This window comes from Lepidochelys kempii, chromosome 6, assembly GCF_965140285.1.
Source record: "Lepidochelys kempii isolate rLepKem1 chromosome 6, rLepKem1.hap1, whole genome shotgun sequence".
In the NCBI taxonomy this organism is placed as follows: Eukaryota; Metazoa; Chordata; order Testudines; family Cheloniidae; genus Lepidochelys; species Lepidochelys kempii.
In genome coordinates, this window is record NC_136385.1 from 99,967,055 (window position 1) to 99,980,805 (window position 13,751).

Genomic DNA, 13,751 nt, shown 5'->3' on the forward strand with positions numbered 1-13,751 from the left:
TTGTGGCTCTGTCAGTGAGAGTCAAATACCTGTGCTTGGGGGATCATCTGACTCAGGCCTTCCCCAGGGCTAGGCAGCTGCAGATAAGTCATTGCAGGCTCTGCTGAAGAAATGAGTCATTGTAGCTGAATGAGCAGCCCTGGTCCAGCTGCAGGTTTGCCTCACACCTGGTTACAGATCATTCCCTGCTACGATGGCTTCATGTCATGAAGGATTCTAACCAATGAATCATGAGGTGGTACCTTTCCCTACAGCCAGGGGTGAGCTGGAGCCGGTTCACACCAGTTGGCTAGAACCGGTTGTTAAATTTAGAAGCCCTTTTAGAACCGGTTGTTCCGCGAGGGTAACCAGTTCTAAAAGGGCTTCTAAATTTAAACAGCCCAAAGTGGCGCCTTAGGCGCCGACTCCACAGGTGCTCCAACCCTGGAGCACCCACGGGGAAAATTTGGTGGGTGCAGAGCACCCACCGGCAGCTCCCCGCCCCACCTCCGGCCCCAGCTCACCTCACCTCACCTCCGCCTCCTTCCCTGAATGCGCCGCCCCGCTCTGCTTCTCCGCCCCCACCCCAAGCTTCCCGCGAATTAGCTGTTCACGTGGGAAGCTGGGGTGGGCTGAGAAGCAAGCAGCGGCTTCCCGCTCAGGCCCAGGGAGGCGAAGCGGAGGTGAGCTGAGGCAGGGGGGCGCGAGGAGGGCCACCCGTGCCACAGCAGATAACCCGGGGAGGGGGCACACAGGGGAACCGCTCCCCGCCCCAGCTCACCTCTGCCACCCTCGGCCTGAGCCGGAAGCCACGGCCTGCTTCTCAGTCCTCCCTGGCTTCCCGTCAAACAGCGGATTCACAGGAAGCGGGGGGAAGAGGGGGTGCGGAGAAGCAGAGCGGGGCGGTGCATTCAGGGGAGGAGGCGGAGGCGAGCTGGGGCCAGGGGTGGGGCACCACTTTTGATGTGATCAGTGGGGGAGCGGCCGGTCCCCCTGCTCCCCCACTAGGTACGCTCCCCTGCCCCTAGAAGCCAGAGGGACCTGCCGGATGCTTCCTGGGAGCTGCCCCAGGTAAGCACCACCGGGACTCCCCACCTCGCCCCCCAGCAGGTGCCTCTGGCTCGTAGGGGTGGGGTGGGCACCCACTACGGTGGCCCATGAGACCCTCCTGCCTGGTTCGGGGGCAGTCAGGGGACAGGGAAGGGGGTGGATGGGGCAGGGGCCCTGCGGGGGGGGGGGGCATCAAGGAATGCGGGGGCGTTGGATGGGGCAGGAGTCCCAGGGGGCAGGGGTGGGCAACGACCCCCTCGTGGGGTGAGGAGGGAACCCGTTGTTAAGATTTTGGCAGCTCATCACTGCCTACAGCCCTTCTTGTTCCAAGTCAAACACAGGGCCACAAGGGCTCACCAAAATGCACATTTTTTTTCTCTCGGAATGGAGGGGAGCTGCCAGGGGAGGGACATACCCCAAGGCTCTACACTGGCTGTGAAAGGGTTATGTGATCCCACCCTACTAGATCTGCAGCCAGTGTCAGGCATGGAGAAGACAGTTAAAAGGAGACCTACCCCCATTTGGGACCGACCAAGAAAGAAGTACAACAGTTCTGCTTGTTTTGATGAGAGAAGCTTGGTTGCAGCCCTAAGATGGAACTCGCTTGCCAGCCAAATCAGCCCTCCAAGAAGGGATACTTAGACTCTGGAGGGCAATCACCAGAAGCACAGTTTGTGAGACCAGTTCTGAATAGAAGGGCAGGGCCCCACCAAAGCTTTGTGGGATGAACATGTTTTGAGTTGTGTTTTGTTCCTGATTACCTTTGAACCTTAACCCCCCAAAAGGGAAAGGATTAAAAGGGTACTTTGGTTGGAGGGCCAAAGTGTAACGCTGACAGACACCGGTCATCAGCATGTGGGATTGAACCTGTGACCTCTGGAGCTTAGTGCATGAGCCTCTACTGCATGAGCTAAAAGCCAACTGCCTCTTAGCTATGGCTATAGAGCAGACTCATTTTATCTTTCTCTCTAAGTAGTCTTGCTGCCACTAGATGGAACAGAACACCACACCCAGAAGGTGTGCAGGTTACAAAAGCATCACTACATTGGACCTCTGAGAGACAGACATACCAGTGGAGACCTGCAGCAGGGAGTTGTGTCCTGAGTGGCCACCAGGGGCACGACCCCATCAACACAGTCACAGGGTGCTACAGGCCAGGCTGGCATAGGGAGATGTAATTTATCCCTCCCTGTGACAGGAGAAAAGTGTCCAACCAGAAAAGTGTCCAACCACCTTTCCATCCCCCACCCAAGACAGAAAGCTGTACTGGAGACACAGGAGTTCATGTTTATCTGAATCCATGGACTAGTTTCTGGCAAACAGTCTCCTTATCCCTAGCAACTACTGTATGTACTGGGCCCAACCATCCTGTCTTTCTGGTCTACGCTCACTCATTACTGTGGTATCTGAGAATCTTAGACATTTACAAAAATATTTCCAGATATATTATTCATTTTAAGTTTATCTCCCCACAAAGGTGTATTTTCTGTTCGTTCTGTGGGAAAGCAATGTGTTTTGCACTGTGTCCTGAAGGAAGTGAGATGGCCAGTCATTCTGATGTGTGTCTGGGATCAAACTCCACAGCCATGTGTAAGGTGTCAAGAAAGCACTGCCCTCTATGTATCTGAGTTTTACCCTTATGGCTGACAGTTCTGGTGCAACACAGCCATCTTGAGTAGTAACAGTCATGTTGAGAGAGGTGGTTTCCCAGGTAACCAAGGCAAACTAAAGTCAATGAAAAAACCAAAGGGAGCAGGACTGGGCCCACTCTGTTGGCAGAGAGAGATGAAATTTGAAAAGGAAGCAATGGCTTTCCATTAAGGGGTAGGTCTAGTCTGGAATTGCACTCACCATGAGGAATGGTCACCTTTGGCCCTGCAACAAGTATGCAAATACTTATAAGAATAATTAGTTTTTGAATGCATGCCTGGATGGAGTCACATGGAACTTGGCAGGTTCATTTCACTGGGGTTTGTACAAGGCTCCAGTTCACCTTCCTAGTTTCACTCAAATTCTCAGCTTCAAGAGAATCCCAAACCTCAAAGTAAAATTCAGCCCAAACCATTGAGGTTCACTTGGTTTTGTTCACTGAGTTTCACATGGTTTCCATCTAAAATCATAAACCAGACAGTGCTAGTTCAATTCTTGGCTGACATTTGCCAAAAGGTTCCGGAAACCTCCCTGAATCCTTTTTAGCAAACACTGACCAGTGTTGCAAGTTTCCCATGAAAGCTGAAACCTGGTAAATTTTGTGTGGATTTGGGTTCTGCTGGGAATGCTTTGCACAGCTCTTACTGTGCTCATATGCCCTCCAACTCTAATACAGTTTGCACCATTTCAGATAAGCTCAATATCGACTTTCTTATGAAAGCTTGACATTTTTTCCTGCTCCATAATATCTTTGTTCATAACTGTCAAACATATTTCAATCTGCTGTCACAGCCAGTTTTCATATGGGAACTGATGATCACTGCAAATACAATGTGTAAAAGCAGAAAGAACTTTATAAATAAAGAGTAGCAAAAATATGAACAGTAACAGATTTTGATTGGGTACTGAAACTAAGTAAACATGACATGTAATTTATCAAAGGCATAAATATAGGCAATGCCAACATATCCCCCCACCCCAGAATGATATAGTTTACCAGAGGGATACTTTAGATTCTCCACTTTGTGCCAAGGTAAGTTTAATACCTCTCTAATCTACAACATATGGGTCTTAAGACATTACACATTATTTGCATCACCAATAAAACACCTCATTAATCAAACATGCCACCATAACCTCCAATAGCATAAACCGCAAAAATGTGCTTTTTAAATATTTTTAAGTGGAATTATTTGCTTGAAATATTCCCTTTCGGAACAATAGCCATCTGTTAATTTTAACAGTGGTCAAGTACTCTAATGATATTGTCATAAGTCTAGGGTAAATCAAAGTCTTCTCTGGGGACAAAAAAAGCCCAATACATGTAATTCATTTTCTATTGTTTTTTTATTTCTCCTTTCCAGCAGAGAAGCTGTACAAGGTCATAACAGGGTCATACTGTACTAACCAACATTTATACTCTGTGTAATGATATGTAGTTCAACTAGGGCTAGGTCAGTTTGTAGCAGGGACCATTAGGAATGTAAATCAGGTTTTTACATGCATAGATCGTTTTCTCTATAGACTCTCCCATAATATAATGAAACATTTGTGTGATCATAATAAAATATATGCACTATACGGGACTCCCAATTAGACTTTCAGCTCTCAACAATCCAATTCTTGGAAAGTAGAAAAGCAAACATATACTTTACATATAGCCTATAACTATAAAACATTTACTTTAGCCTGTAGGGACACATTTTTACATAGTGGGTAAAGGCCAGAGACCTGCATTCTCTTGTTAGCACTTTATGGGCTAGTGGGTATTTAAACAATCATTTTGCATATGCTGGCATTAACGTGGCTTGCAAATTTTGGTGAATGAATATGCATACATTTAGTGGGCCTCTTTTTCTTCAATAAAAAAAATCTACTCCCTGTTCCATTCTGATTTCCACTGTTCTAATAGGCTTTGAGTTAGCAAAGCACTCAAGCTTAAAGTTAAACATGAGCATAAGTCCCATTAAGTCAATGAGAAAGTAAAGGACATTTTGCTAATTAGGGATGGTTTGGTGAATTGAAGACATAGTAGCATCAGGTCACTTGTTAGTGAGTGTCATACTACTCAAGAGAGCATACTTAAGTATGGGAAGGAAGAATTAACTATGAGAGTGAACCCAGGAATGGCAATCAATAGTTCCAGGTTTTGTGTCTGACCTGCCACTTGGACAAGTCAATTAATCTCTCTTAGCCTTATTGTTTCCATCTATAAATCAGGTATAGTCATACTTATTTCATAGGGGTTTTGTGAGCTTTGACCAGTAAACATTTATGAAGCATTTTGAGACCCTACAATGAAAGGTGTTATAAAAGTGCAAAACAGAGTTATTGTTAACAACAAAACCTAGCACACCCCGTTGAAATTGTGCAGCTGACTACTGAAAAGAAAATGCACCTATTATGAAGTACGGGCAAACCGATTTACATACAACAAAAATCTACCTGAGTTTATACTCAATACTCAAACCAATCCTTTCTGACTGTTTAGAAAAGTTCAATAATTCATGTTTGTAAATTTAAAGATAACTGAGATTTATTCAGACTGCCAGCACTTACACATGTGATTAACTTTGGGATGGATTCCAATGGGACTACTAATATATATACATTTAAGCATGTGTGTAAGTGTTTGCAAGATCTGGGCCCAAGAAATTGGAATTTTGACAGTTTCTCTGAACTGATTCAAATCCTTCTACGAACGATGGCAAAACTTTCACTGACTTCAGAGCAAAAGTATCAGTCCCCAAGCCATTATTTCTTTCTCCTCCTGAAAAATGTCTTCAAGACTACCCAGATATTTCAATTTTGTAATATACCAAAAATATATTTTGCAGAACATCAGAACAAATATATTTAGCCATACAGGAGGGGATGTAAGTGACTGAACAAAGTTGGAGATTTATATCAGATGTTTTTGTAATGTAAATTTCCATTAGGTGTCTTACTGTCCACTTATTGTGAAATAATAAAATACACCCAAAGTATACATATTATAAACTGTAATTTTTATTTCTGGGTTCTGATGACATGAACAAACCACTGGAATAACTGTTATCACTGGAAACCCTTGATAAAAAATAGTCTTATTTTATACAGTTGGGGATAGTTCACTCTCCGTGCGTTATATATATAACTCAGGATATAATGAGTCACTAAATTATATGTTTGTATGCAAACCTGCTGTATGGCCCTTCAAAAATTTGGAATGTTTCACATTGTTTCCATTCTCAGGTATCTGGAATGGGGTGTATTTCTTCTCAAATGTTTTATTTAGCTGTATAGATTTTTTTCCATGTCAATCAAGTTACCATTCGGGTGAGAGTTCACAGCTGGTAGCTACAAGTAGAAAGAAGGCAAGCCTGCAGACAATAGTTTCCATCAGTGAGAAGTGGATTCGTGCTGCCTATTTGACAAATGCCTCTTAAAAACATAAATGAGACAAAAAGGGAAAAAGCAGAGAATTAGAGGAAACCAATATATGCCAGCCTGGATTTAAAGGGAAAGTACAAGAGATCAATATTCTAGAGAGAAAACATTTAGGGCTTGGTTATTCAAAGGGGGAGGGAAAGGCTGTCCTAGCTTTAGTAAACCCACTTGGTGAACTAGCTCACTAAAATTATAGAACACCTAATAAAAGTTCTGACCTTACAAATAAGACTTAATTGTTCTCCAGTCCTCCCGTGGCTGGGATACCAGGACAGGACCTCATTAATTGCCTGCCACATCTGAACCTTGAGGGGCTGGAACCCATGGTAAGAGTACTTTCACCTCAGTAGTCAAACATCCTTCATGAGGGGTGAGAGAGAAGCACAGCCTTATTCAGGTCTTGGCCTCTCTGACTAGACTGCCCAGCATAGGAGACAATTAGTGATATTTTGCAACAAGAACATGCTCTTTACCTCTGCAGGTGGCTCTGATTGCTTCCTCTGAGGGTTCCACTCCTATCTGCAAAACCATTCTGTCTCCATCTCTACCCCCCCTCCAAGACATCTCCTTGTGGAGGAGACCCACAAGGCTGAAATCTTGGGCCCTCTGCTCTTTACTATCTACCTGTTCCTTCTTCGAGGAATCTTAGCCCAACACCAATGCCCCATTCCCACAGAGCAACTCGACTTGCCTCTTATCAGAGACAAAGGCTAAGAATAAACTCTCCTTCTGCTCACACAGCACCCTCTCTGTCAAAGCAGCTGCTACGCAAAACCCTGCATAACCCAGAACTACCACCACTACTTTGTTGATGATGGAGAAGAATATATATGTATAGATTTATGTTGCCTAACACATATTGCAAGTTTGATACGGTCCTAACAAACACACAGAGAGGCAAGCCCCAATAAGCCCACAAAAAACTGAACTTCCATGATGGAACAATGCAAGTTTAATGAACATCTGGCTTCAGCTCTGCTCTGTGCTAACATACAAGAACTTCTCTCCTTGTTTGTTAGCTCTGCCTTTGTTATTTGGTGCCAATTCTGGACCCATTAGGGCAATATATTTTCACCATGATGATTTTACAATCACATATACAATGCATGAATTCATGGTGGCCAAACCCTATTGCATTCTGAAACTGCTAACAGTTGGAGAAATAGTCCAGAGGTTTTTTCTTTTCTCTCCCTATAATATTTATTACAGCAATCCCATAGATTCTTTTAGCAGAACCACTGCTGTAACAGCATGTTCGGGAAAAATAATAAAAGGAGCTATAAATAAAATATATAAATTTAATTAAAGATTAAGTTTTTAAGCAGAAACCCTTCTGCAAAAAGGTGGAATAAACAGAATTTTTGTTGGTTTTTATCTTCATGATGTAACCTGTTTAATTCCCCCCAGTTTATTTTTTATTAATCCTTTAACATAATTACAAACAGAATAATTATTCAAAAGATAAATAGCTGGGATTACAAAAAACAGCATCTAAAAAGCTATTCATCAATTAAACAAATCAATTCTTGCTACAAAAACTCCATACAAAGACAACACAGGCAGCAAGATTAAAACAGTGAATCTCTCTTAGTGAGGAAAAAAAAAAGATTTTGTTAGAAAGCAAGATAATTTGGGATTCCTGGTGCACACAAAGGGGAAAATGTAATAAACAAAAGAAAAGAAAAAGCACTGAGGCGTACATTATTGTCTCTAATGTTTTCGTACAACTGATTATAGTTTTCATACATTACACATTTCTCTGGGCAGCCAGAAATGTAGGCTTGCTCTTGTGTCTGTCTTGTGACTATATGTCTACACTTGGAGCTGGGAGAGTGATTCCCAGCTCAAGTAGATATACTCATGCTAGCTCTCATTGAACTATCATGCTGAAACCCCGCTCCAAGTGCAAACCTAGCCCTACAGTTTGTTATCTATTCCCAATTCTGCCACTGACTCCTTGTGTGACCTTTGCAAGTCACTTAATATCTCTTGGCCTTGGGGTCCTCATCAACAAAACCATAAAATACCTTACATGGATTCTGTAAGGACGAATCTGTATTTCTAAAGCATTTTAAGAGCCTCAGGTATTCATCAGATTTTTGATCACTACACTTCAGCCAGGGTGTGCCCAAGGTTTTAAGGGTTCTGAAATGCTTGCAAAGAGAAATACTGTAGATCTATAAAACCATTTTCCAAGCTAACAATCTGCCCTGGAGAAGCTACACAGCCCACAGTCTTCACCGGCAGAAGCACTTACCTGTTCCCTCTCAAGCACTTAAATGTTAGCAGAGCACAGAGATAAAAAGTTTTCTGTATCTACCATCTCGGCCTAAAAATCACTCTACTCCTTTAAAGCTACCAAACAGAAAGGAAAGTTACCACAATTGATTCACATTCTTGTTTCTTGCCTAACGAGCTGTTCAGAAACATAAATATGATTGATTGGGAAAATAAAAAAACCTCCTAGTTGAAACAAGTGCTCTATTATTGTTACATGTTGATCTACACCATGGCTATGAAATTTTCAGTTTTCTATTGCATGAAAGAGAAAAATCAAAGGAATTCAAATTTTGCTGTGTCTGTTCCTGCTTCTTTCCCTCTGTTCTATGTCATTTGATCATGCAACAAAACAGCATCTTTTTCTCAGATTCGTGATGGATACCAATCATTAAGATTAGATAACACCACTTTCCAAACATAACTATCACTTCTTGCCTGCAGAAATGATTGATATTTGATATCTGCAAAGCTCTAATAAATCCAATAGTGAAACATGGAAAAATGCTGGTTCCCATCATGGAAGTAGCATAGGGATCAATATCATAGAAAAGTAGGTTTCTGGGAATTCCACAAGTGGATACAGGAAGTATGTATCTGCAGATACTGTAATACACTCACATCTGCTATATGATAAATTGTTCTGACAGTGCTAAAGTGTTCATTTTATTGCTTTCCCTCCTATTGCTATAACATAAACAACTCCTGGGAGACCTTGTTCATGTTCCACTTATATCATCCATTTTTGCAACTAGATAGAAATATGTTTCCCACCCACCTTCTTTTCCTCCTCAAGTTCTCCTACATTTTTAAAACAAAGGAATATAAACTCTCTTCTACAATCTGTAGAGGCATGATAGCCTGGAAGTCACTGTCCATAATGTCACCAAATCACATTCACTGGGACACACTGGCTATTAATTACACAGGCCAGAGCACAATATGACGCAGTTGAGAAAGTGTGGTCTGCGCAAGTCTAGCCACAAAGCAAAGTAATAGCCACTTACATCATTCATAACACAGAAATGTCAGTTAAAAGCTAAAGTGAAGGAAAGTGTATTATGTAGCTGGTCCTGCATCCTGAAGCATTCAACATGCACACACACTATGATCAAAAGTAGTTTTAGGTCAGAGTGGAGTAGGATACAGTTTTTCTACTCCATGGGAATTATTAAGATTTCAAATATTTTTCCATTCCCAACTTGGAAAAAAGAGTCAAAATCTCTAAAAATGTTCACAAAGTGAAAATCTGAAAAGAGAGCTCCAACCAGTTTTTATTTTTTTCCCATGTTTTGTTAGAAAGTAACTTACATTTTGAAACGAAAAGTTGTTTTAGCCCCTCCCCACAAAAATTGTTTATTGTAAAACTTGGCAAAACTGACCCTTTCTGGTTTCAATTAATTGGCATTTTCTGACAAAAAATGTTTAGTAGAAAAATTCCCAAGCAGCTCTATTTTAGCTGCATAAGAGACACAGAACCAAGCCTCAGAAACTAGAAAACACACATTGAGTGAGTAAAATCGTAGTATGGAAAGTAGAGTGCTTTGAGTACAACAGACAGAAGCAGGAGTTAGGCATTACAAGGTGAGGTAGGGCTTGGCTACACTTGCAAGTTAAAGCGCAATAAAGGAGCCCCGGGTGCACTGGCTCACTCCCCGTCCACACTGGCAAGGCACGTAGAGTGCTCTGACTCTGCAGCTACAGCACCGCTGGTACTCCACCTTGGCGAGTGGAATAACATTTGCTGCGCCCCCACTGGAGCACTGCGGCACCAGTGTGGACGAGGTGTTACATTACTGCGCTCTGATCAGCCTCTGGAAACGTCCCATAATCCCCTTAAGTCAAGTGGCCACTCTTGTCATTGTTTGGAATCACTGCAGGGATGTGGAAATGCCCTTTGAAAGCTCCGTTTCTGACAGCCGGCTGCTTATCTGCTCCGAGACAAAGCAACTATTACTGTGGAATGTTGTTGTGTGAAAGAGAGGCGGGGGGTGGGGGCGGTCTGCTGCTGTCTGAACTTACAAGACAGCATGCTGACATGCTCTCAGTCACCCAAAAACCCACTCTTTCCCCCCACATACACACAACACACTCCCTGTCATACTCCACCCCACCCCCATTTGAAAAGCACGTTGCAGTCACTTGCAAGCTGGGATAGCTGCCCATAATGCACCACTCCCAATGCCGCTGCAAGTGCTGCAGATGTGGCCACACCAGTGCACTGTCAGCTGTCAGTGTGGACAGACTGCAGCGCTTTCCCTACTGTGCTCTCTGAAGGCAGGTTTAACTCACAGCACTCTACATCTGTAAGTGTAGCCATGCCCGTAGTGTTGGAAGAGTCTGTTGGATGAGGAGATGAAGGAGTCTGGCTGCTGGCTACACAATGCAGACACTGTTTTTTTGCTTTTTGCTCTTTCAATCTCACTGTTTGCTCTTCACTGAATGTTCATTCACATGTTACATGTGAGCTGGCTCATGCAGATGGTAGTGGTTTTGGGTGAACCATGCTTACCACTGTACCAGAATAATAATAGGAAAATATAACTAACACCTGGATTGGGAAAAAAAATGACAACCACACAAGAGTACTAAGCATGCTTATTCCCAAACTACTAGTGCCGTTCGTTGCAATGGGATTTTGTAATGCGAAAAAATGGCAAGATTGGAAACTAAACTGCTAAATTGTATCACACATCACCACTGATAGTAATACTAAATTTTCTCTTTAATGAAACTGTGTATAGGCCCAAAGTAATTATTGAAGCACTTAGGCTAGGAGTGATGGTCATGGAGTCCATTTAGCTGCATTATAGCAGCACAGAATTTGTAATCGCTAAGGACTAGATTGTTTTATTCTACGAACTACTTAATTTGGAACCGAGTACTGAACGTGTGGGAGAGACGGAAGGGGAAATGAGCATTTCTCCTTCAAAGTAATTCATGGAATGACAAAAATAGCAACCAATAGACTGCTATTTTGTTGCTGCTTTACACAGCAAAAATAAGAAATCAGTTACCAGCCCTTGCCCTGTGATCCTTTTTGTACATTTAATGGATATTAGTAGGACATAACTGATGACCAGTCACAAAGATCCACTTCTCTCTGTGCTTAGAGCAAGGAATCCATTAAATCCCTGCCTAGCTAAAACAACATTGTGCTGTCACCCAGACTTACATAGCTCCTTAGTTATGTGGTAACTACAAAACTAAAACATGTTGTCATGGAAACCTTGAATTTATCCAACTTGTGTGATATTTTGAAGTTTCTGATTCTTCTCTGTGATTTTCTCCTAGCTGGATGGTACGATGGGCCCCTTGTCAGAGGTTTACAGGCAGGTATATCGGGCTTTTTGATAAAGTATTGCAAGCAAGTCAAGATGGGTAGCTGGCAAGTTGGATGGGCAGGAGATTGTATATAGGTTTGGCATCCAGGATATCAGGTCAAGGAAATACAATACCATTGGTTCCTATATGCCTTTTTCTGCTGAGAATAAAGTGTGCTGCTGGGCGTGGAGCACTCCTGAAAATTTGACCCTAAAATTATAATCTTACAGAGATATTCAGGGAGACAGATGTAAATCCTGGTGCAGTTGGTTGAGAGGAATATACAGGCTCTGGTTTTTAATACTATTTTACCATGCATGGTCCATTCAGTGCAATGAAAGGCTACAAGAGGAAGTTATTTTTCTCACCTCTGTCTCTAGTGTTGGCACAGAAAGAATACCACTTATTTCACACCATCATTTGACTGTGGTTCAAGGGCCCTTTACCACCCCCTTGCATCCCCTCCAACTTGTATGTACAAAGATAAATAAAAAGCAGAACCAAACAAAAGACCTTTGCATCATGCAATTGTGATTTAAATTTTTATTTATCCAAATATTTCCTTTGGAAAAGCTTCTCGCAATCCCTTGTGCAAAGCAACAATCAGCTGTTAAGAGCAGATAAATTAAAGAATGGAAAATTATAACACACATTCCACCTGCACATTGGCTTTCAAAGTGAACATCAATCATTTTCCAAGGCAATTAGGTATTGTGTTGGCCTTCAGGGACCCAGTGAATGAAAAGGGTAAGATTTAATGCTCTGTGTACGTAACCCGCACACAGAGGGAAAATTCCCTCTCTCTGAACAGGCCTCTTGTGAGCATGACAACTTTCCTTAAACAGGTTAAAAATCAAAGCCGGATGCTGATCTCAATTGCACTGGTCTAACTGTGGAGTAACACGATTGATATCAATGAGATTTCTCAGGATTCACACGGATGTAAGCAAAATCAGAATCAGGCCTAAAGTTCCTGCCAAGTTCTAAGGGAACAATGCCTTCTTAGTTAAGCAACGGGTGATGAAGAACAAGGCCCCATTGTCTAAGCAGATGGCAGCATGCTGATGACTAATAGCTATGGTGGGCAAATGAAACAACATGCTAGAAGTTAATTAAATGCATCAGGCCAAATCCTGATCCCACTGAAGTCACTGGGAATTTTGGCCCTGATTTCAGTAGGAGCAGGAGTTACCCTAGTGTGCAATTAGCTCAAATGTTTGAGAGACAGTGAGGCAGAACCAGCAAGTACAAACATTTAAAGCCACACTGGATGTAAACCTAGAAAATACACAGGGGTGGGAACAATTGGACTAATCCCAAGTATCTAAATGCAGAACAGATCATAACAGGAATCCAAAAGGAAGCACAGGGTTATTCAAGAGGCACTGGTGGTTTATTCTAAACCAAGGTGCAAGTTATGGATTCAAGGAGACTTATTTTGGCATAGGGACCGAAGCCCGTTTTTTCCACGTAGCGTTAAGGGAAAATCCATTCTCTTTCAAAAGGATTTAATACTACAGAATCTCTTTGGTATCAAGTATAAGCAGAGCTGCACTCAAGATGGGCACTACGTAACAGCATTACTGTAGGCAGACCTGATAGCACCAATTATTAAGGTTACCCCACACTTTCCATTAGAAGACACTACTTTCATTTGCGTAAAACTTTGCCAAAGCATTTGGGTTGCAATTTTCCAAGCCGGGTGTCTGCCTCAGGCTGAATGGTTTTTGAAAATTTCAGCTGAAACTGCTCAACCATCTCCAAGAATGAGGCTAGGGGAAAACATGTTATTTTGCCGCAGCCCACCAGGGTAATCCCCCTGGGGGGCTGGGCCGGTTTGTTTACCAGCCGCGTCTGCAGGTTCAGCCAACAGCAGATCCCACTGGCTGCGATTCACTTCACACATGCTCAGTAGAGTACGAGTAGCAGCTAAAATCTCAGAAGATTTTTGTTCACAGTGAGCATGCACCAGCCCAAGGCTCAGCAGGACTTTAACTGCAATTACTGCTCTGGGTTGGGCTGGGATTGGGTCTGGACACCAG

General features: G+C 42.7%; 1 protein-coding gene across 2 annotated transcripts in view; it reads right to left on the reverse strand.

Annotated features, from left to right (window-relative positions):
* Window positions 1-3,289: 3,289 nt before the first annotated feature.
* Window positions 3,290-13,751, reverse strand: part of GALC (galactosylceramidase) — a 120,622-nt gene continuing 110,160 nt past the window's right edge. The window contains exons 18-19 of one of the 2 annotated variants that reach the window (XR_012159514.2): window positions 5,991-6,102; window positions 3,290-3,499 (exon numbers count right to left, since the gene is read on the reverse strand). The gene's annotated coding sequence lies outside the window, so the exon portion shown is untranslated. Of the gene's footprint in view, window positions 3,500-5,670; window positions 6,103-13,751 lie in introns of those variants that run through there. The other variant, XR_012159515.2, reaches the window with a different exon arrangement.